The sequence below is a fragment of the Epinephelus fuscoguttatus genome, linkage group LG5, assembly GCF_011397635.1.
Source record: "Epinephelus fuscoguttatus linkage group LG5, E.fuscoguttatus.final_Chr_v1".
NCBI classification, from domain to species: domain Eukaryota; kingdom Metazoa; phylum Chordata; class Actinopteri; order Perciformes; family Serranidae; genus Epinephelus; species Epinephelus fuscoguttatus.
The window spans coordinates 46515247-46536134 of NC_064756.1; the positions used below are offsets into that span (position 1 = coordinate 46515247).

Sequence of the window (20888 nt, forward strand, 5' to 3'; positions counted from 1 at the left end):
ATTATCATAATCATCATTATCATCAGTAGGATGCCATATAAAACTGTTGTTAATAAATGTTAATAAATGATTAGGCTACTTACTAATGTGATTTTAGGAGCTAAGTATCTATGTAGGGGTGGAACAATGAATCCAGCGATTCTACTGTATGATACAAGCTTCATTAAGGAATAGTCCAAGATTTTTGGAACTACCTCTGTTGTCTTTCTTAGAGTGAGATGTTCAGATCCATCTCATGTTTGTGTGTAAGTACAGACCTGGAATAAGGATGTGTTCAGCCTAGCTTAGCATTAACAACAGCAGCAGGGGGAAACAGCTTGCCTGGCTCTGTCCAACGTTCAATAACACATCTACCAACACTTCTAATTGTGACAGTTCGTACTCCGCGTTCATTTCGTCCGTATTTCTGCACGTTTCCATAAAGCTTACGGATACGGGCCAAACGGAGCAGTACCACCAGGAACCGTGGGGGCAGTGTTGCTGTCACTGCCTGATACATAGCTCTAGTGAGACACGAAGAAGAAATAACACTTCAATTTCTCTCATCGGCAGTACTAGAGAAAAGAATTCTCCGTCCTCCAGTCGCGATGTATTTAACGGCCTCACCAACCACCGCCTCCTACAACGCTGCCTCTATTTTTGTCTTTTATGCAAGAGGTACATTATCAATATCTCCTCCACAGTCGCCATGTTTGTTTTTGAGTTTGTTGTTGTCATAAACTTTTGACGCTGGGCTGCCTCCTGGTGGATATATTGGTTAACATCCATGCCAATGTAAAGGGTGCATGGAGGTATGTGGGCAGTGATGGTAACATCGTTTGAAACGGACGTATACATTTTCGTACATAAAGGGAGCATGAATGAGCCCTCAGTCATCACAGTTTTAAACCTCACAACCAAACCTCACAAAGGACATACACTTTGAAAGAATATACACCCTCACATTGAAAGGCACATTCAATAAACAACAACACACAGCTTTGGCTCGTGGGGCCCAGCCCTCCTGGGCTGAGGGTTGGAGCCAGGGAGCCCATTTACATCATGGTGGTGTTGCTGGGTTCCCGGTGTCTGGGGGGTCCTGTGGCCCTGTGGTGGGTGGGCCGGGTGGCGCCCTGGGGGCTCTGTGGGTTCCTGCCTGGGTTCTGCCTCCTGACCGGCTGTGGTTTCTGGGCCCTCTGCTAGGGGGTCCCGATGGGGGACTGACTGCTCGTGGCGGGCCGCTCTCTCCTGTGTGTTGGTGGGGGCCCGTCCTGGGGGGTTCGGGTGGGTGGCCCTTCGCGGTCCCCTGGTTCCCGATGCGCCGGGGACATATGCTTTGCAGCATCACCGCCTCCTTGCCTCCCTCGTCCGCCCGGGCCTGGGTGGGCTCTCACTACCATCCGGTCCGGTGTCTGCTGGTGGCCGGCTCCTGGTGCGGCCCGTCCGGTGCGGTGCTGGTTCTCTCCCCGGGGGCGGCGCCGGGCCCCCGTGCCTGGCTCCTTGGGTGTGCATGGAGCACAACCACCTCAAGGCCACAATACATCAGCTACACTGCCTGTTTCTCCCCTGTTTTTTTTGTTTGTTTGTTTATTTGTTTGTTTGTTTTTCCTCCTTCTTCTCCGCATGCACTGTCACTATACAACTCAGGACTTAAGCACCTGCCCCCTCCCCCTTGCTTGTTTCCTTACTTCCCCCTTGACACACTTTGGTGTATCACGGCCCGCTCTGACTCATATTAGGAAGTTTTTCCAATAAAGGCTGTTAGGCTGGTCTCCAGGGAGGGTGGGTGACGGTCACAACCACGCATTATGGGTATAAAATACTTGACTGCAAGATTAACAGTGCATCAATCTTCACAAGAAGCTTACACCCTTTTGTGGCGCTAAGCTATGAAGACCAATGCAGACAAGTAGGGAAAAAAAACAAAACAAAACACACAACCTACTTTTTAGAATGGCTTACTCATAACATCTTATCAATTCAAGTGTGTACTCTGGATGACTGCATGCTCGCTGTGCTCGTATATGTGTGTGTTGTCTGTATGTGTTCTTGAATGTGTCTTTTATGGTCTTGGGGCCCTCTTTTCTTTGTGTCCCAATGTCAGTGTAAAGCACTTTGTAACCTGCGTTAAAAAAGGTGCTATATAAATAAAGTGTTACACAGCTTTTAAGTTGAACGGTATGTATTCTTTTATAAATCAAACTCAAAATCCCACAGACCTAAAGTTCATAACAAAATTCAATCCAACTCAAACTCCCATACAAAATTGTTTGTTTTCTGCTCATGAAAGAAATTCAATGTCATGTCACAGTGTCAGTCAGTCCAGTCCAGTCAGACTCAGCTCCAGTCCGGCTTTATGGCTGCTGCATTGCTTGCTGCTGGTTGTGGAGAGTTACAGGCTTCCGTGTTTGACTGAGTGGCGGAGTGGAAATGAATTAAAGTGATCCGAGAGAGTACAGCTTCAGCGGGTGGAAACAACGTTTGAAACAGTAGATGAAGGCAGGATATAAGGAATTTGAAAGAAACATAGTTCCTCCTCACAGCAAACTGAGTTATGGAATAAAAAAGCAGATAAGTAATAGGCCACACCCAGACACACTAATCAAACACAAACCAATCTTCAGGGCTTGGTTAATACAGAGCATGTGCACCTGCTAGAAACACAATCAAGTTAAGACTGCAAACAGTGACAAATGGGCCTTTTTACCTGCCCACATGTCTGAGTCCTGTACTACAAAGCCAGTTAAACTTACCCAGGATATCTTTTTGTTATCTGGTTTGACGAACCCTAAGGTTGGCCATCTGGATAACCAGTACTATAAAGCTGGTTATCAACTAGTTCAGTTAACTCTGGGTTTTCCTATCCAGCAACAAGCATGTTCATGTGAAAGAGGCGAAGGTATTGATTGCGAGCAACATTATCAGAACCATGAATGAAGTAGACTACTTCATATCGTACGAGATGAAACAGTACCAAAACTGTCTGGCACTGGGAGACAGTAATATGTAAATGGTGTGGGATGTAAACAGTATACTGGATGACATAAAATGTAAAAACACTACCCAAAAATTCACTGTTGGCTTCAACTTAGATTACATGCAACAGGCCTATGTGACATTAGTATAGAGTATGTTTTACTGTTGAGTCGGATGATGATGAATATGTCAAATAGAACACCTAAAGTGTGTAAAAGTAGCCTGGTTAATGACTGATGAGGTTTCTCTGACCAAAATGTTGCATTTATAATACCAGGAGCCAACTAACAGTGTGTGGATTATTTTACCAATAAAATATTATGTGTTTTATCCTAGTTCTCATCACATAGGTGTCTCGTATTATTTTGAGCTACAGTGATGGAATCGGAGTGTAAAAGTAGCAGCACTAACACTGACTAAAATAAACAAAAGTCATTTCAAATAGTGCTGAAACTTAGTAACTGGAAATGACGTGCAACTGTTCCCAAGAAACTCAGATTCCAGTTAAAAAGTGCTCTACAAAAAAGCCTCTTGGACCATAAAAGTCTGCAATGGTGGATTTTTTTTTTGCAAATTTGCATGAATTCAAATAAACACAAGAAATTTGTGCTCTAGAGAAAGGATCAGCACACAGTGAATAACTTAGCCCTATGATAAGCTATTATGGCAAGGCTTAACTATACAGACCAATGAGCAGTGATAACTAACACGTCTTTGGGGTCATCAGGTGGGAACCTCATTTCACCAGTGTTTCGTCTAGTTGGTCCCACGACACCTCCAGGAGGCTAGACAGTGATCTCTTGCGTCCCAGAGACGCTCCCCTAATGCCAGCTCTCACTGCTCCCCGCACCGACCCAACAATCTCCTTTACCTTATATTACACATAGTTTTCTCAGCCCAACCAGCACTGCCACCTTCAACAAACCCAGGCTCCGTTTATGCGAGCTCCAGGTAGCGACCGTGCCAATACCACCTTTCCTAGCACATTTACCATACCCTATTTCACATGCTACATATCATAACTCCAATATAAGCTAAAGTTAAAGGGATATTCAAATAGACCACTTTTCTCCTGAGAGGACTGATTGGTGGATCTCTCCACCTGATCTCAAGGAGTTATGTGCCCTGCCTAGTAGGTCCCCCTGCTGGCCCCCAACTGACATTCCTCCTCATCGAAATCCACTGACTAGATCTAGCTGCTTCATCTGACATTTCTTTCACTGTCTTCCTCAAACTCTGTCCCCGCACTCCGAGCTCCCCTCTAATGCTGCATACCTAAGCTTTTTTCTTTCATAGGCTTCTTCCACTGAGTCTTCCCAAGGAACTGTCAGCTCAATAAAATAAACTATCCGTTAACTCACTGACCACAACACTATGTCAAAGACTTTATTTTTCAATTTTCTAATAAGCATCAATTATAACATAGGACATATGAACAATTCCAAGACAAAAACAACATACAAACAAAAAACCCCACCCACCCCAAGGCTCAAAAGAAGAAAAAGAAAGAAAGGGGCACACAGACTATCTCTTATCATGAGAAAAAAAGGGAGATGGGATAAAGAGGTCTACTGGAAGGGGATGCTTTGAATGAAGTTTACAAAAGGGCTCCAAGTTAAAGTGAAATTCCTATTAAATTCCTACTATTCTGTATCTATGCTTTTCCAACGGTAGCAAGGAAAGTACCTCCTTCACCCACTGTAAAAAAAAATGGTGCTTTATCTGACTTCCAGTTGAAGAGGATAAGTCTATGGGCAATCACAGATGCAAACGCTACAGCGTTTGCTTGCAATGTATTTATTTTACAATTGGGGGGTGGTATGTCAAATATAGTAGTGTAAAAATTAGGAATCATGGTCTGCTCGCAAATATGCGAAAGTACAATAAATATATTTTCCCAGTAACCGTTAAGGGAGGGGCACATCCAAAACATGTGTCCTGTAGAAGCAGGGCTATGATTACATCTTGGACATCCAGGGTTAGTACTCAGAAAGATTTTCGCTAGTTTGTCTCTTGAATAGTGTAGGCAATGGAGTACCTTAAATTGAATCAAACCGTGCCACAAACACAATGAAGGGGTGTGAATGCGAGTTAGGCTCCCTCCCCATGCCTCTTCTGAAATTTCCACACCCAAATCCTGCTCCCAAGCCCGTCTAGTTTTATCCCATGAAACAGGCTTTAATTCTTGTAGTTTTGTATAAATTATAGATACCCGTTTCCTCTCAAAAGGATCTATTTCCAAAATTGTATCTAATGGGCTTTTGGGTGGCAAATAAGGGAATGTTAGGAATATTTTCTTTGCACAGCTACAGATCTGAAGATATCTGAAAAAATGGTTGGTGGGTATGTTGTGGTTCTCCTTCACAGTATCAAAAGAGGAAAGGGTGTCTGTGTATATATTACTGAAAAACACCAGACCATTCCCATGCCAGTACTGGAATGCCCTGTCTAAAAATGGGAAAAAAACAGCTGGCGTGATTCAGACCAAAGTGTTTCCTAAATTGTAGCCATATCTTCAAAGAAGCTTTAATCACAGGGTTCTCTATCTGCACCTTGTGAGTATATGGTAACAAAGAGGTAAGTATTGGCAATGGGTTAGACAACAATTCCATCTGCGCCCAGTCAGTACCCTGTTTGTTTTTATACATAAAAATCCAATGTAGAAATTTAGCGATGTTTGCTGCCCAATAATAGAAAATTAAATTGGGAAGGCTAAGACCCCCTGCCTCTTTAGAAGCCTCCAAATATTCTTTCCTCATCCTCGGGTTCGAGTTGTTCCATATAAACGATGAAATTAACCTATCTAACTGTTGGAAAGTTGACTTCGAAATAAATATTGGGATCATTTGGAAAAGGTACAAATATTTAGGTATTGCTGCAGAGACTGGATCACTTAATTGGCTTAAAAGGTTCAGCACTAAGCTGGTTTAAATCTTATTTATCTGATCGTTATCAATTTGTTGACGTTCGCAATGAACCATCCTTACGTACTAAAGTTTGTTTTGGAGTTCCGCAAGGTTCTGTGCTCGGACCAATCCTGTTTACTCTATATATGCTTCCGTTAGGTAACATCATTAGAAATCACTCTATAAATTTCCATTGTTATGCGGATGATACTCAGTTGTATTTATCAATGAAGCCAGAAGAAAGCAATCAATTAACTAAACTCCATAATTGCCTTAAAGACATAAAAACTTGGATGAGCACCAATTTCCTGATGTTAAATTCAGACAAAACTGAAGTTATTGTTCTTGGCCCCAAACAACTCAGAGACTCTTTATCTGATGACATAGTTTCTCTAGATGGCATTGCTCTGGCCCCTGCCACTACCGTAAGAAACCTCGGAGTAACATTTGATCAAGATTTGTCTTTTAATTCTCATTTAAAGCAAACCTCACGGACTGCATTTTTTCATCTGCGTAATATTGCGAAAATTAGGCCTATCCTGACCCGAAAAAATGCAGAAAAATTGGTCCACGCTTTTGTTACCTCAAGGCTGGATTATTGTAACTCTCTATTATCAGGTAGCTCTAGTAAGTCCTTAAAAACTCTCCAGCTAATTCAGAATGCAGCAGCACGTGTACTAACAGGAACTAATAAACGCGATCATATCTCTCCTGTTTTAGCTTCTCTGCACTGGCTACCTGTAAAATCCAGAATTGAATTTAAAATCCTACTGTTAACTTATAAAGCTCTAAATGGTCAAGCTCCATCATATCTTAGAGAGCTCATAGTGCCATATTATCCCACCAGAACACTGCGCTCTGAGAACGCAGGGTTACTCGTGGTCCCTAAAGTCTCCAAAAGTAGATCAGGAGCCAGAGCCTTTAGCTATCAGGCTCCTCTCCTGTGGAATCATCTTCCTGTTACGGTCCGGGAGGCAGACACCGTCTCCACATTTAAGACTAGACTTAAGACTTTCCTCTTTGATAAAGCTTATAGTTAGGGCTGGCTCAGGCTTGTCCTGTACCAGCCCTTAGTTAGGCTGACTTAGGCCTAGTCTGCCGGAGGACCCCTCTATAATACACCGGGCCCCTTCTCTCCTTCTCTCTCTCTCTCTCTCGTATCCTATTACTGCATCTAGCTAACCCGGCCATTCTGGATGTCACTAACTCGGCTTCTTCTCCGGAGCCTTTGTGCTCCACTGTCTCTCAGATTAACTCATATCACAGCGGTGCCTGGACAGCGTGACGTGTGTGGTTGTGCTGCTGCCGTGGTCCTGCCAGATGCCTCCTGCTGCTGCTGCCATCATTAGTCATTAGTCATACTTCTTCTGTTATTATACACATATGATTATTGTCACACATGTATACTGCCAGGTATTAATACATACTTTCAACATATTGTACCGCAGTAACCAGAACTATAACTATAATATTATTACTTCCATTAATGTTGTTGTAAGATACTGTCATTACCTGCATATCTCTCTCTCTCTCTCTCTCTCTCTCTCTCTCTCTCTCTCTCTCTCTCTCTCTCTCCCTGTGTCATATGGATTACTGTTAATTTATCATGTTGATCTGTTCTGTACGACATCTATTGCACGTCTGTCCGTCCTGGAAGAGGGATCCCTCCTCAGTTGCTCTTCCTGAGGTTTCTACCGTTTTTTTTTTCCCCCGTTAAAGGGGTTTTTTTGGGGAGTTTTTCCTTATCCGCTGTGAGGGTCTTAAGGACAGAGGGATGTCGTATGCTGTAAAGCCCTGTGAGGCAAATTGTGATTTGTGATATTGGGCTTTATAAATAAAATTGATTGATTGATTGATTGATAGTACTGACATCTTAACTATATTGATACGACCTACTAGTGACATTGGTAAAGCTGACCATCTTTTAAAATTGTGTTTCGTTTGTTCTAATAATGTTTTAAAATTACTGTTATATAGCCTTGACAATGAATGCATTACTTTAATTCCTAAATATGTGAAGGCATTTGTTTCAAGTCTGAACGGTAAGTCAGAATAATCACAGTCTGTTTCGTTAATTGGAAAAATTAGGCTTTTTGAATAATTTATTCTGTACCCTGAAATATGGCCAAAGTTATCTAAAATATTAAGCACTCTAGGTATGGATTCTGTCAGTGCGGATATATATAATAACAGGTCATCCGCGTACAGAGAACCTTATGGCATTTATCTCCCCTCGTAATTCCCTTGACACCATCATCTGCTCTAATTACTATCGCTAGTGGCTCGATTGCCAAGTCGAACAGGTAGGGAGAAAGGCTACATCCTTGCCTACAACCCCTATTAAGCTGAAAATAATCTGAAATTTGATTGTTGGTGCGTACTGCGGCTGTTGGTGACTGACATAATATTTTAATCCACGTTGAGAATACAGGGCCAAATCCAAATCTTTCTAAGACTGCAAATTGATATTGCCAGTCGACGCGGTCGAACGCCTTTTTGGCGTCTAATGAAACTACTACCTCTGATTGATCTGTTAGGTGTGATGTATGTACTATATTGAGAAGGCGGTGCATATTGTAAAAAGATTGTCTGCCTGGTATAAAGCCCGTTTGGTCTGGATCAGTAACTGGTGAAACTACTGTCTCAATTCGGGTTGCCAAAATTTTTGTTAGGATTTTATAGTCACAATTCAGCAGGCTTACTGGACGATATGAGCCACATACTAATGGGTCTTTGTCTTTTTTAAGTAAAACTGATATAATTGCCTGTGTCATTGTCTCAGGTAGTCCCTTTTGTTTATAAATGTCATTATATAGTAGTTTAAGAATTGGTGCCAATTTAGCTGCAAATTCTTTGTAATAGTCAATTGAGAAACCGTCTGGACCCGGCGCTTTGTTGCTCTGCATTGATTTTATTGCTTGTACCACTTCTGTAGCCAAAATCTCCCTATCTATCTGTGCTTGGTCTTCCGGGGTTATCTGCAGGCTATCCAAAAAGTCAGAAATAGATGATAAGTCACTTGGTGGTTTTGAGCTGTAGAGACTGATATAATATTGTTTGAAAGAATTATTGATGTCATCTGGATTTGTGGTCCTAACCCCAGCTGAACTAATCTCAGGTATAGTGTTAGCCGCTGCCAACTGTTTGATCTGATGGGCCAGCAGCTTTCCAGCTTTTGTCCCGATGTTCGTAAAATGTCTGCCTAGATTTAAAAAATAACCTTTCTGTTTGTGTAATAGAAATACTGTCGTACTCTGTTTTTAGTAGTATTTTCCTTGTATAGAGATCAGGCATAGGAGCGTCCGCATACTGGCGGTCTATTTCCTCTATATCATGGGATAGGTCTGTCAAACGCTCTCTATATTTCCTCCTCTCATATGCAGTATAAGAAATTATTTGGCCTCTGATGAAGGCTTTAAGAGCTTCCCAAACGGTCGTTAATTCTATATCTGGAGTGTGATTAATTTCCATGAAATCATCCATTTGCTGTATGAGAAATTCTTTAAATGAGTTTTTAGAAAGCAGCAGGGGGTCAAATCGCCAGGTGGGGACATGCTTTATTCCATACCGGTTTGCCTGAGCCAAGCCCCAGGCCTCCCTGGCCAAACTGGACATTACCTACTATCTCTGAATGCCTAAGAGGTGCCTCTGCCTCCTGAACTGCAGATCTTGGCTTCCATTTCCTCCCCTTGGTTGGATTTGGAACCACACTCCTAACTACCACGTCCTTACTCCCATATAACAACAGCTCTGTCCTGACCTTGGTACATTTAAATTCCTCTGTTAAACTAGATACTGGCAGCTGAAGTATCTGTTTTCCATACAATGCAACACTACTTTGGCACCTAGGAGCGCCCAACCACTTCCTAATATAGAAGCTAACCGACCTTTCAATTCTCTCCACAACGGATACTGGAATTTCAGAAATTGACAGTGGCCACATTAACCAAGGATATAGCCCAAACTGCCAAACACCACAACTTCAACTTTCATGGAAGTTCTGATTTATCTATTCTATCCAATCGTTCAGCCACATCTTTCTAAATTTCATCACCTGTTCCTCATCATTCAACTCCACATTGTACAACCTACCTAAGCTCTTTACTGACTTTTCCCTAATTGTTGGGATTTCCTTATCGTCTATGACAAACTTCCGATCACTTAACTTCCCTCTACATATTGAGATTCTAGACTTACTAGGCTTGATCTTCATCAATCAATCAATTCAATCAATCAGTTTTATTTATAAAGCCCAATATCACAAATCACAATTTGCCTCACAGGGCTTTACAGCATACGACATTCCTCTGTCCTTAGGACCCTCACAGTGGATAAGGAAAAACTCCCCAAAAAACCCCTTTTAACAGGGAAAAAAACAGTAGAAACCTCAGGAAGAGCGGAACATCAACTGAGGAGGGATCCCTCTTCCAGGACGGACAGATGTGCAATAGATGTACAGAACAGATCAACATAATAAATTAACAGTAATCCGTATGACACAATGAGACAGAAAGAGAGACAGAGACAGAGAGAGAAGCAGGACAGATGGTAACGGTAATAGCTTACAACAACATTAATGAAAATAATAATATTATAATTATGATTCTAGCTGTTGTGGTACAATATGTTGAAAGTATATATTAATATCTGATAGTATACATATGTGACAATAATCATATGTGTATAATAACAGCAGCGGTATGACTAATGATAACAGCAGCAGCAGGAGGTATCTGGCAGGACCACGGCAGCAGCACAACCACACACATCACACTATCCAGGCACCGCTGCGATATAAGTTAACCTGTGAGACAGTGGAGCACAAAGGCTCTGGAGAAGAAGCCGAGTTAGTGACATGCAGTATGGCCAAGTTAGAGAGATGCAGTAACAGGACATGGGAGAGAGAGGAGAGAAGGTGCCCAGTGTATTATAGGAGGTCCCCCGGCAGACTAGGCCTAAGTCAGTTTAACTAGGGGCTGGTACAAGGCAAGCCTGAGCTGGCCCTAACTATAAGCTTTATCAAAGAGGAAAGTCTTAAGTCTAGTCTTAAATGTGGAGACAGTGTCTGCCTCTCGGACCACAACAGGAAGATGATTCCACAGGAGAGGAGCCTGATAGCTGAAGGCTCTGGCTCCTGATCTACTTTTGGACTTTAGGGACCACAAGTAACCCTGCATTCTCAGACTGCAGTGTTCTGGTGGGATAATATGGCACTATGAGCTCTCTAAGATATGACGGAGCCTGACCATTTAGAGCTTTATAAGTTAACAGTAGGATTTTAAATTCAGTTCTGGAGCCAGTGCAGAGAAGCTAAAACAAAAAACAAGTGGGCTAATTTTTCTTTGGATGTCATCTGGTTCAGGAGTTATGAAAAGTGGCGTATTTCGCCACTGGCGCAGACATCAATTCAAGATGGCCGCCAAATGAACCCCATGGGCCATTAGTTGACCTTGGCAACATGAAAAATTCTTAACTAGACACCACTAGGGTCCTAAAAAAGTAGGTTACAAAAAAATGCCATGCAGGTGCATGGGAACCTATTTCTCCTGCCCGACTAGTTAGTACATGTGCCACTGCATTCTGAATTAGCTGGAGAGTTTTTAAAGACTTATTAGAGCTACCTGATAATAGGGAGTTACAGTAATCCAGTCTAGAGGTAACTAAAGCATGGACTAATTTTTCTGCATCTTTTCGGGTCAGGATAGGCCTAATTTTCACAATATTACGCAGATGAAAAAATGCAGTCCGTGAGGTTTGTTTTAAATGAGAATTAAAAGACAAATCTTGATCAAATATTACTCTGAGGTTTCTTACGGTCGCGCTAGAGGCCAGAGCAATGCCATCTAGAGAAACTATGTCATCAGATAAAGAGTCTCTGAGTTGTTTGGGGCCAAGAACAATAACTTCAGTTTTGTCTGAATTTAACATAAGGAAATTGGTGCTCATCCAAGTTTTCATATCGCGCCGTGAAACAGGAAATTGCTATAACTTTGGAGTAAATGGTCCGATGTCCACCAAACTTCACATGATTCATATTAGTCCCACCCTGAACACACTTATACGTGATAGTCATAGCGCCACCTAGTGGCGAAAGGAAGTACTTCTTATCAGACACTTATCTTTGGATTAACCTGAAATTTCAATGCTGTGGTCTATATTTGATGTACACAAACATGACATATCATTACTGTCTACGCTTGCTGCAGAGAGTTTAATTTTGATGTCTCGCCATGAAACAGGAAATTGGTATAACTTTGGAGTAAATGGTCCGATGTCCAGCAAACTTCACATGATTCATATTCGTCCCACCCTGAAAACATTTATATGACAATATACCGTGATAGTCAGAGCACCACCTACTGGTGAAAAGAAGGTGAAGGTGCGAGGGCCTGTTCATCGCTGCTTGAAGATTTAGTCAGAGGTCCAAGCCCGCGGGGCCTGGGGAATGGGTGTGCAAGCAGATGCATTTCCCAGGACCAGCGGTGCTGGAAACTCTATTGTTTTTGTTCAGATTTTTATTATTAGTGGTCCAAGCCCACAGGGCCTGGGGAAGGCGTATGCAAGCAGATGCGTTTCCCAGGACCGCGGTGCTGGGAAACCTATTGTTTTTGTTCGGATTTTTAGGGGTCCAAGCCCACGGGGCCTGGGGAACACATGTGCAAGCAGACGCGTTTCCCAGGACAGCGGTGCTGGGAAACCTAGCACCTAGGGTCGACAAATCCCATTGTTTTGGTGACCCTATTGTAATTGCGCTGTTTATTATTATTAGGGCCCGAGCGATGATGAAGTCGTCCGTGAGGACCCTATTGTAATTGCGCTGTTTATTATTAGGGCCTGAGCGACGACGAAGTCGTCCAAGGACCGTATTGAAATTGAGCTGTTTATTAGGGCCCAAGCGATGACAAAGTCATCCGCAGAGGACCCTATTAAAATCGCGCTGTTTAGTAATAGGGCCCGAGTGACGACGAAGTCGTCCGCGGAGGACCCTATTGAAATCGCGATGTTTATTATTAGGGCCCGAGCGACAACGAAGTCGTCCGCGGAGGACCCTATTGAAATCGCGCTGTTTAGTAATAGGGCCCGAGTGACGACGAAGTCATCCGAGGACCCTATTGAAATCGTGCTGTTCATTATTATTATTATTATTATTATTATTAGGGCCCGAGTGACGACGAAGTCGTCCGTGAGGACCCTATTGTAATCACGCTGTTTATTATTAGGGCCCGAGCACCTAGCGGTGCGAGGACCCTATTGAAATGCAAGGATTTTTTATTATTAGGGCCCGAGTACCTAGTGGTGCAAGGACCCTATTGAGATTCAAGTATTTTTTTATTAGGGCCCGAGCACCGACTGAAGGCCGACAAAGGCCCTATTGAAACTGCTCCGTTTATTATTATTAGGGCCCGAGCAACAACGAAGTCGTCCGAGGACCCTACTGAAATCACGCTGTTTATTAGGGCCTGAGCAGGTCACAGACCTGCGAGGTCCCTATTGTTTTTTGAATGATTATTATTAGGGCCCGAGCAGGTCACAAACCTGCGAGGTCCCTATTGTTTATCGAATGATTATTATTAGGGCCCGAGCACCTAGCGGTGCGAGGACCCTATTGAAATGCAAGGATTTTTTATTATTCTTCTTCTTCCTCCAAATGAATTGCCTTTTTGGGAGGCTTAACATACCAGAAAACTCATGAAACTTTGCACACATCTCAGAATTGGTCAAAAATTTGATACTTTAAGGGTCTCGTGCGCGGGTTCCAAAAAATGGCTCAGTAGCGCCCCCTACAAAAGTTTGAGGAAACAGCCCCTGAAGCCAGTTTAACCTACATGTATGAAACTTGGCAGGCTTATGTAACGCCCAGAGACGTACAAAAAAGCCTCTTGGAGGCATGCTCTAAACCCAACAGGAAGTCAGCCATTTTGAATTTACTGTGCAATTTTGGTGCATTTTTGGCCATTTCCAGGGGTCATAAATGAACGAACTAGTCCTAGAGATTTCATCCGATCGACTTCAAACCTTGGTCTGTCCCATCCCAAGACCTTGAAGATGAAAAGTTATCAAAAGCTTAAGTTTTCGTCATTACGTGTGACCGTGGGATGGCGTCAAAGTTAGGGGTCTCGCCACTAAACAGGAAGTAGTTTATAACTCCAGCATACATGGTCCAATCTTGCCCAATCTTCACAGGATTGATGACAGTCTCGCACTGAACGCGTCTACATGTCAATAATTAGAGATAAACATAGCGCCCCCTACTGGCAATGGGAAATGTCATGTTTAGACTTTAATGTACATCTCCTACAGACTTGACCAGATCCACTTCAAACTTTATTGTGGAAACTGTGAGTTTTCGTCGAAGGGCGTGGCCACGGCCTGGCAGCGAACTTTGATGTTTCGCCGTGATGTTAAACGTTGCTGTAACTTGACTCCATGTGGGAATATCTTGCCAAAACTTCACACATATGATGACAGTCCAGCCCTGAACACATCTACAGAGGAATTTTGAATCACCACCATAGCATCACCTACTGGCAACAGAAAGCTACTTTATACATTCTTTGATGTCCCTCTTCTAGCAGGTTAATCAGACCCACCTCAAACTTGCTGGTCTAAGTCCTGAGACCTTGATGATACTTAAAAATGAAGCTTTTGAGTTTTCATCAAACGCTGTCACCGTGGTGCCGCCTTGTTCACCATTAAACACGATGTTGTTTTGAAGGGACAAGGGATGCTTGAAAACTCACCAAACATGGCATACACATCACAGGTTGCAAGTCCTGTTGTCTGATGTGATTTTTGTGCTTTGATGCACCAAGATGGCTCAACAGCGCCCCCTAGAATATTTCAATTAAGCAGCCCCCAAAGCTGGTTTGACCTGAGTGTATGAAACTTGGTAGGCACCTGTAACACTCTATTACGTACAAAAAAGCCTCTTGGAGCCATGCTCCAAACCCAACAGGAAGTCCGCCATTTTGAATTTACTTGTGCCACTTTTGTGCATTTTTGCCCATTTCCAGGGCTTGTAAATTAACGAACTTGTCCTACAGAATTAATCAGATTGGCTCCAAACTTGGTGTATGTAAGCATGACTACGTTGTGACCAAAAGTTATCACAGGACTTGCCCAATGTTTAATAACAAATTTTCATTACCATATTGCCTGATACTCATAGACCCACCTAGTGGCGACAGGAAGTAGGTCTCATCAAACAGTTATCTTTCAATTTATCTGAAAGTTACATGCTGTGGTGTATATTTGATGTACAAAAAAAAAAAAAGTGCGCTCTCCAACTCCCCCCTAGTGGAAAGAGGAGGTGATACAAAATGTGAAATATGTTATTCCAGCACTGTATCAAGGATATGCAGAGTCAGTCCTGCATGCGATATCTTACTTTGACAGAAATGAACTGACGCGTCAGAAGGCGTCCTGCCAGCCCCCCCGAGTTGCGTGAAGGTGCGAGGGCCCATTCATCGCTGCTTACAGCTTTAATTTAAAGCAAACCTCACGGACTGCATTTTTTCATCTGCGTAATATTGCGAAAATTAGGCCTATCCTGACCCGAAAAGATGCAGAAAAATTGGTCCACGCTTTTGTTACCTCAAGGCTGGATTATTGTAACTCTCTATTATCAGGTAGCTCTAGTAAGTCCTTAAAAACTCTCCAGCTAATTCAGAATGCAGCAGCACGTGTACTAACAGGAACTAAGAAACACGATCATATCTCTCCTGTTTTAGCTTCTCTGCACTGGCTCCCTGTAAAATCCAGAATTGAATTTAAAATCCTACTGTTAACTTATAAAGCTCTAAATGGTCAAGCTCCGTCATATCTTACAGAGCTCATAGTGCCATATTATCCCACCAGAACACTGCGCTCTGAGAACGCAGGGTTACTCGTGGTCCCTAAAGTCTCCAAAAGTAGATCAGGAGCCAGAGCCTTTAGCTATCAGGCTTCTCTCCTGTGGAATCATCTTCCTGTTACGGTCCGGGAGGCAGACACCGTCTCCACATTTAAGACTAGACTTAAGACTTTCCTCTTTGATAAAGCTTATAGTTAGGGCTGGCTCAGGCTTGTCCTGTACCAGCCCCTTAGTTAGGCTGACTTAGGCCTAGTCTGCCTGAGGACCCCCCTATAATACACCGGGCCCCTTCTCTCCCTCTCTCTCTCTCGTATCCTATTACTGCATCTAGCTAACCCGGCCATTCTGGATGTCACTAACTCGGCTTCTTCTCCGGAGCCTTTGTGCTCCACTGTCTCTCAGATTAACTCATATCACAGCAGTGCCTGGACAGCGTGACGTGTGTGGTTGTGCTGCTGCCGTGGTCCCGCCAGATGCCTCCTGCTGTCGCTGCCATCATTAGTCATTAGTCATACTTCTTCTGTTATTATACACATATTATTGTCACACATGTATACTGCCAGGTATTAATACATACTTTCAACATATTGTACCGCTGTAACCAGAACTATAACTATAATATTATTACTTTCATTAATGTTGTTGTAAGCTACTGTCATTACCTGCATCTCTCTCTCTCTCTCTCTCTCTCTCTCTCTCTCTCTCTGTGTCATATGGATTACTGTTAATTTATCATGTTGATCTGTTCTGTAAGACATCTATTGCACGTCTGTCCGTCCTGGAAGAGGGATCCCTCCTCAGTTGCTCTTCCTGAGGTTTCTACCGTTTTTTTTTTCCCCGTTAAAGGGTTTTTTTTGGGGGAGTTTTTCCTTATCCACTGTGGGGGTCTTAAGGACAGAGGGATGTCGTATGCTGTAAAGCCCTGTGAGGCAAATTGTGATTTGTGATATTGGGCTTTATAAATAAAATTGATTGATTGATTGATTGATTGATATATAGATTATTTATATATACATACATATATATATATATATATATATATATATATATACAGTACAGGCCAAAAGTTTGGACACACCTTCTCATTCAATGCGTTTTCTTTATTTTCATGACTATTTACATTGTAGATTCTCACTGAAGGCATCAAAACTATGAATGAACATGTGGAGTTATGTACTTAACAAAAAAAGGTGAAATAACTGAAAACATGTTTTATATTCTAGCTTCTTCAAAATAGCCACCCTTTGCTCTGATTACTGCTTTGCACACTCTTGGCATTCTCTCCATGAGCTTCAAGAGGTAGTCACCTGAAATGGTTTTCCAACAGTCTTGAAGGAGTTCCCAGAGGTGTTTAGCACTTGTTGGCCCCTTTGCCTTCACTCTGCGGTCCAGCTCACCCCAAACCATCTCGATTGGGTTCAGGTCCGGTGACTGTGGAGGCCAGGTCATCTGCCGCAGCACTCCATCACTCTCCTTCTTGGTCAAATAGCCCTTACACAGCCTGGAGGTGTGTTTGGGGTCATTGTCCTGTTGAAAAATAAATGATCGTCCAACTAAACGCAAACCGGATGGGATGGCATGTCGCTGCAGGATGCTGTGGTAGCCATGCTGGTTCAGTGTGCCTTCAATTTTGAATAAATCCCCAACAGTGTCACCAGCAAAACACCCCCACACCATCACACCTCCTCCTCCATGCTTCACAGTGGGAACCAGGCATGTGGAATCCATCCGTTCACCTTTTCTGCGTCTCACAAAGACACAGCGGTTGGAACCAGAGATCTCAAATTTGGACTCATCAGACCAAAGCACAGATTTCCACTAGTCTAATGTCCATTCCTTGTGTTTCTTGGCCCAAACAAATCTCTTCTGCTTGTTGCCTCTCCTTAGCAGTGGTTTCCTAGCAGCTATTTGACCATGAAGGCCTGATTCGCGCAGTCTCCTCTTAACAGTTGTTCTAGAGATGGGTCTGCTGCTAGAACTCTGTGTGGCATTCATCTGGTCTCTGATCTGAGCTGCTGTTAACTTGCCATTTCTGAGGCTGGTGACTCGGATGAACTTATCCTCAGAAGCAGAGGTGACTCTTGGTCTTCCTTTCCTGGGTCGGTCCTCATGTGTGCCAGTTTCGTTGTAGCGCTTGATGGTTTTTGCGACTCCACTTGGGGACACATTTAAAGTTTTTGCAATTTTCCGGACTGACTGACCTTCATTTCTTAAAGTAATGATGGCCACTCGTTTTTCTTTAATTAGCTGATTGGTTCTTGCCATAATATGAATTTTAACAGTTGTCCAATAGGGCTGTCGGCTGTGTATTAACCTGACTTCTGCACAACACAACTGATGGTCCCAACCCCATTGATAAAGCAAGAAATTCCACTAATTAACCCTGATAAGGCACACTTGTGAAGTGGAAACCATTTCAGGTGACTACCTCTTGAAGCTCATGGAGAGAATGCCAAGAGTGTACAAAGCAGTAATCAGAGCAAAGGGTGGCTATTTTGAAGAAACTAGAATATAAAACATGTTTTCAGTTATTTCACCTTTTTTTGTTAAGTACATAACTCCACATGTGTTCATTCATAGTTTTGATGCCTTCAGTGAGAATCTACAATGTAAATAGTCATGAAAATAAAGAAAACGCATTGAATGAGAAGGTGTGTCCAAACTTTTGGCCTGTACTGTATATATATATATATATATATATATAGTTTTTTTTTTCTTCCACCCATATGATCGCATTTTTCACTGCCTGAACATACCCCAAAACTCACCAAACTTGGAATATAAGTCACACCTGGTGAAAAATTTTATAATCTATTGTCGTCCTGAATTTCCACCACTAGGTGGCGCTATTATTAAGGAAAGTGCGTTTTGGCTCATAACTCCCATATACTTTGTCGCACATTCAAAAACCTCATATCCATGCGTTCAGTGAATTGTGCTGATTCTCGTGATATAGGCCACACTCATTTCCGCCTACCGTTTTTTTTTTCACAAATTCGCAAAATATCACACACCTCCTTTTTCGAACTCCTCCTAGGCAATTTCACCGATTTGCACGAAACTTTGCACACAGCATCTGTGCAAAGTTTCAGGTGATGACCACAGGGTGGCACTCTTTAAATTGAAGTATTTCATATCTCAACATCGGTTGGGCGGATTAAAATGAAACTTGGTATAATTATTGTCAATGCCCTTCTGAGGATATCTGATGAAGGACTTACCAATCCACCACTAGGTGGCGCTCTGGTGGCCGTCTAATTTAATATTTGGCACTGTGCCAACACCATAACACTCATAGAAATAAAATTGATAGGGGTGGTAAAGACTGGCCCCTGTAACTCATACACCAAAAATGACCAGCAGGTGGCGCTATTTTCAAAGCAAAAGCGATTTTGGGCGATTTTGGCTAATATGTCGCATGTTGTTAAACCTTCTATTTACGTGTTTTCTGAATTCAACTGAATTGTGTGGTGTAAGCCACGCCCACTTTCGCAGTAACTTTCCATTCGCTAAATCGCGACAAATGAAAAACATACTTTTTCGAACTCCTCCTAGGCGATTTGACCGTTTTGCACCAAACTTTGCATGTAGCATCTTTGGACCCTCCTGACAAAAAGTTATTAAAGAATTTTGAATTTTTGATTTTTTTTGTCTAAAAAACGCCCAAAATATAAAACAACAAATTCCTGCACATTGTTTTCAAAACAGACAGTCTTTCATATCTTGACCGAATACAGTCCAATTACCAAAACACTTTTGCTGATTGTGTTCCATGGCCCGATGAGAGTTTGTGCAAAATTCGGTGCAAATTGGCCAATAGGTGGTTCTCTGGTGGCAGTCTAATTAGTGTGAATGAAAGTAAATTGGAAAATCTTCAAATCCTCTTCAAAACTCATTGACTTTCAACCTCTTCTTGTCTCTCATGCTTTGAGCTAGAGACACCATATCAACTTTTAAAGAGTCACAAGACCTTGAACTATTGGGCATGTATTCGGCTTCTACTTTTTGGAAAAATACATACGTGGGTTGGGTGCCTACCTGTATCCGAAATTCGATATTTTTGGGCGGTTACACATGGTCAATGTGAAATGCCGAAACAGCGCCCCCTACAAATTTTCAAAATACCCTCCCCATTGGGGTTACTTTGTCATAGGCAAACGAAATTTGGTACACACATGTATCATACCGAGATGCACAAAAAGGTCTCTTAACGTCATGGTGAAATCCCAACAGGATGTCGGCCATTTTGTTTTGAATTTTTTCGTTACGGCGATTTCCACAACTTACATTTGAACGAACTTGTCCTAGAGATTTCGTCCTATCGACTTCAAAATTGGTACAGATCATCCTGAGAACATGCTGATCAAAAGTTATCAAAAGCTTTTCTCTATGTGAAGGGGCATGGCCATGACGGCGACTATCGATCCCTAAATACGTTTGGTAATTTGATGGCTTCAACGACCTCATCTCCTCATGAAAATTGATACACAGGTCAAGAATGTCAAGCTCTTGCATCTGATAGGGGAGTCGTCCATGGGGGGGACAAAATGCCTCTATAGCGCCCCCTTCAAATTTTCAAAACCCCTCCCCATAGGGTTTTTTTTTTTTGGAGTAGGAACATGAAAACTGGCACACATGTGTATGTTGTCCAGACGCACATAAAAGTCTCTGGCACCAATGGTCTACTCCAAACAGGAAGTTGGCCATTTTGATTTTGACTTGTCATTTTGGCGTGATTTCCAAATATTGTATTGTAACGAACTAGTCCTAGGGACTTCATCCAATCGACTTCAAATTTTTTACAGATCATCCAGAGACCATGCTGATCAAAAGTTATTAAAAGCTTTTCTCTATGTCAAGGGGCGTGGCCGCGATGGCGCCTCCCTTGCCAACAAATATGTGTGGCTTTTTGATGGCTTCAGCGACTTCATCTCCTCATGAAAATTGATACACAGGTCAAGAATGGTGAGCTCTTGCATCTGATAGGGGCGTTGCCCATGAAGGGGACAAAATGCCTCTATAGCGCCCCCTTGAAATTTTCAAAAAACCCTCCCCATAGGGGTTTTTTTTTGGAGTAGGAACATGAAAACTGGTACACATGTGTATGTTGTCCAGACACACATAAAAGTCTCTGGCACCAATGGTCTACTCCAAACAGGAAGTCGGCCATTTTG

At 42.5% G+C, this 20888-nt stretch overlaps 1 pseudogene; it reads right to left on the bottom strand.

The window, feature by feature from the left end:
* The window catches only part of LOC125889092 (Na(+)/H(+) exchange regulatory cofactor NHE-RF3-like), a 268747-nt pseudogene that overhangs the window by 58708 nt on the left and 189151 nt on the right, over nt 1-20888 (bottom strand).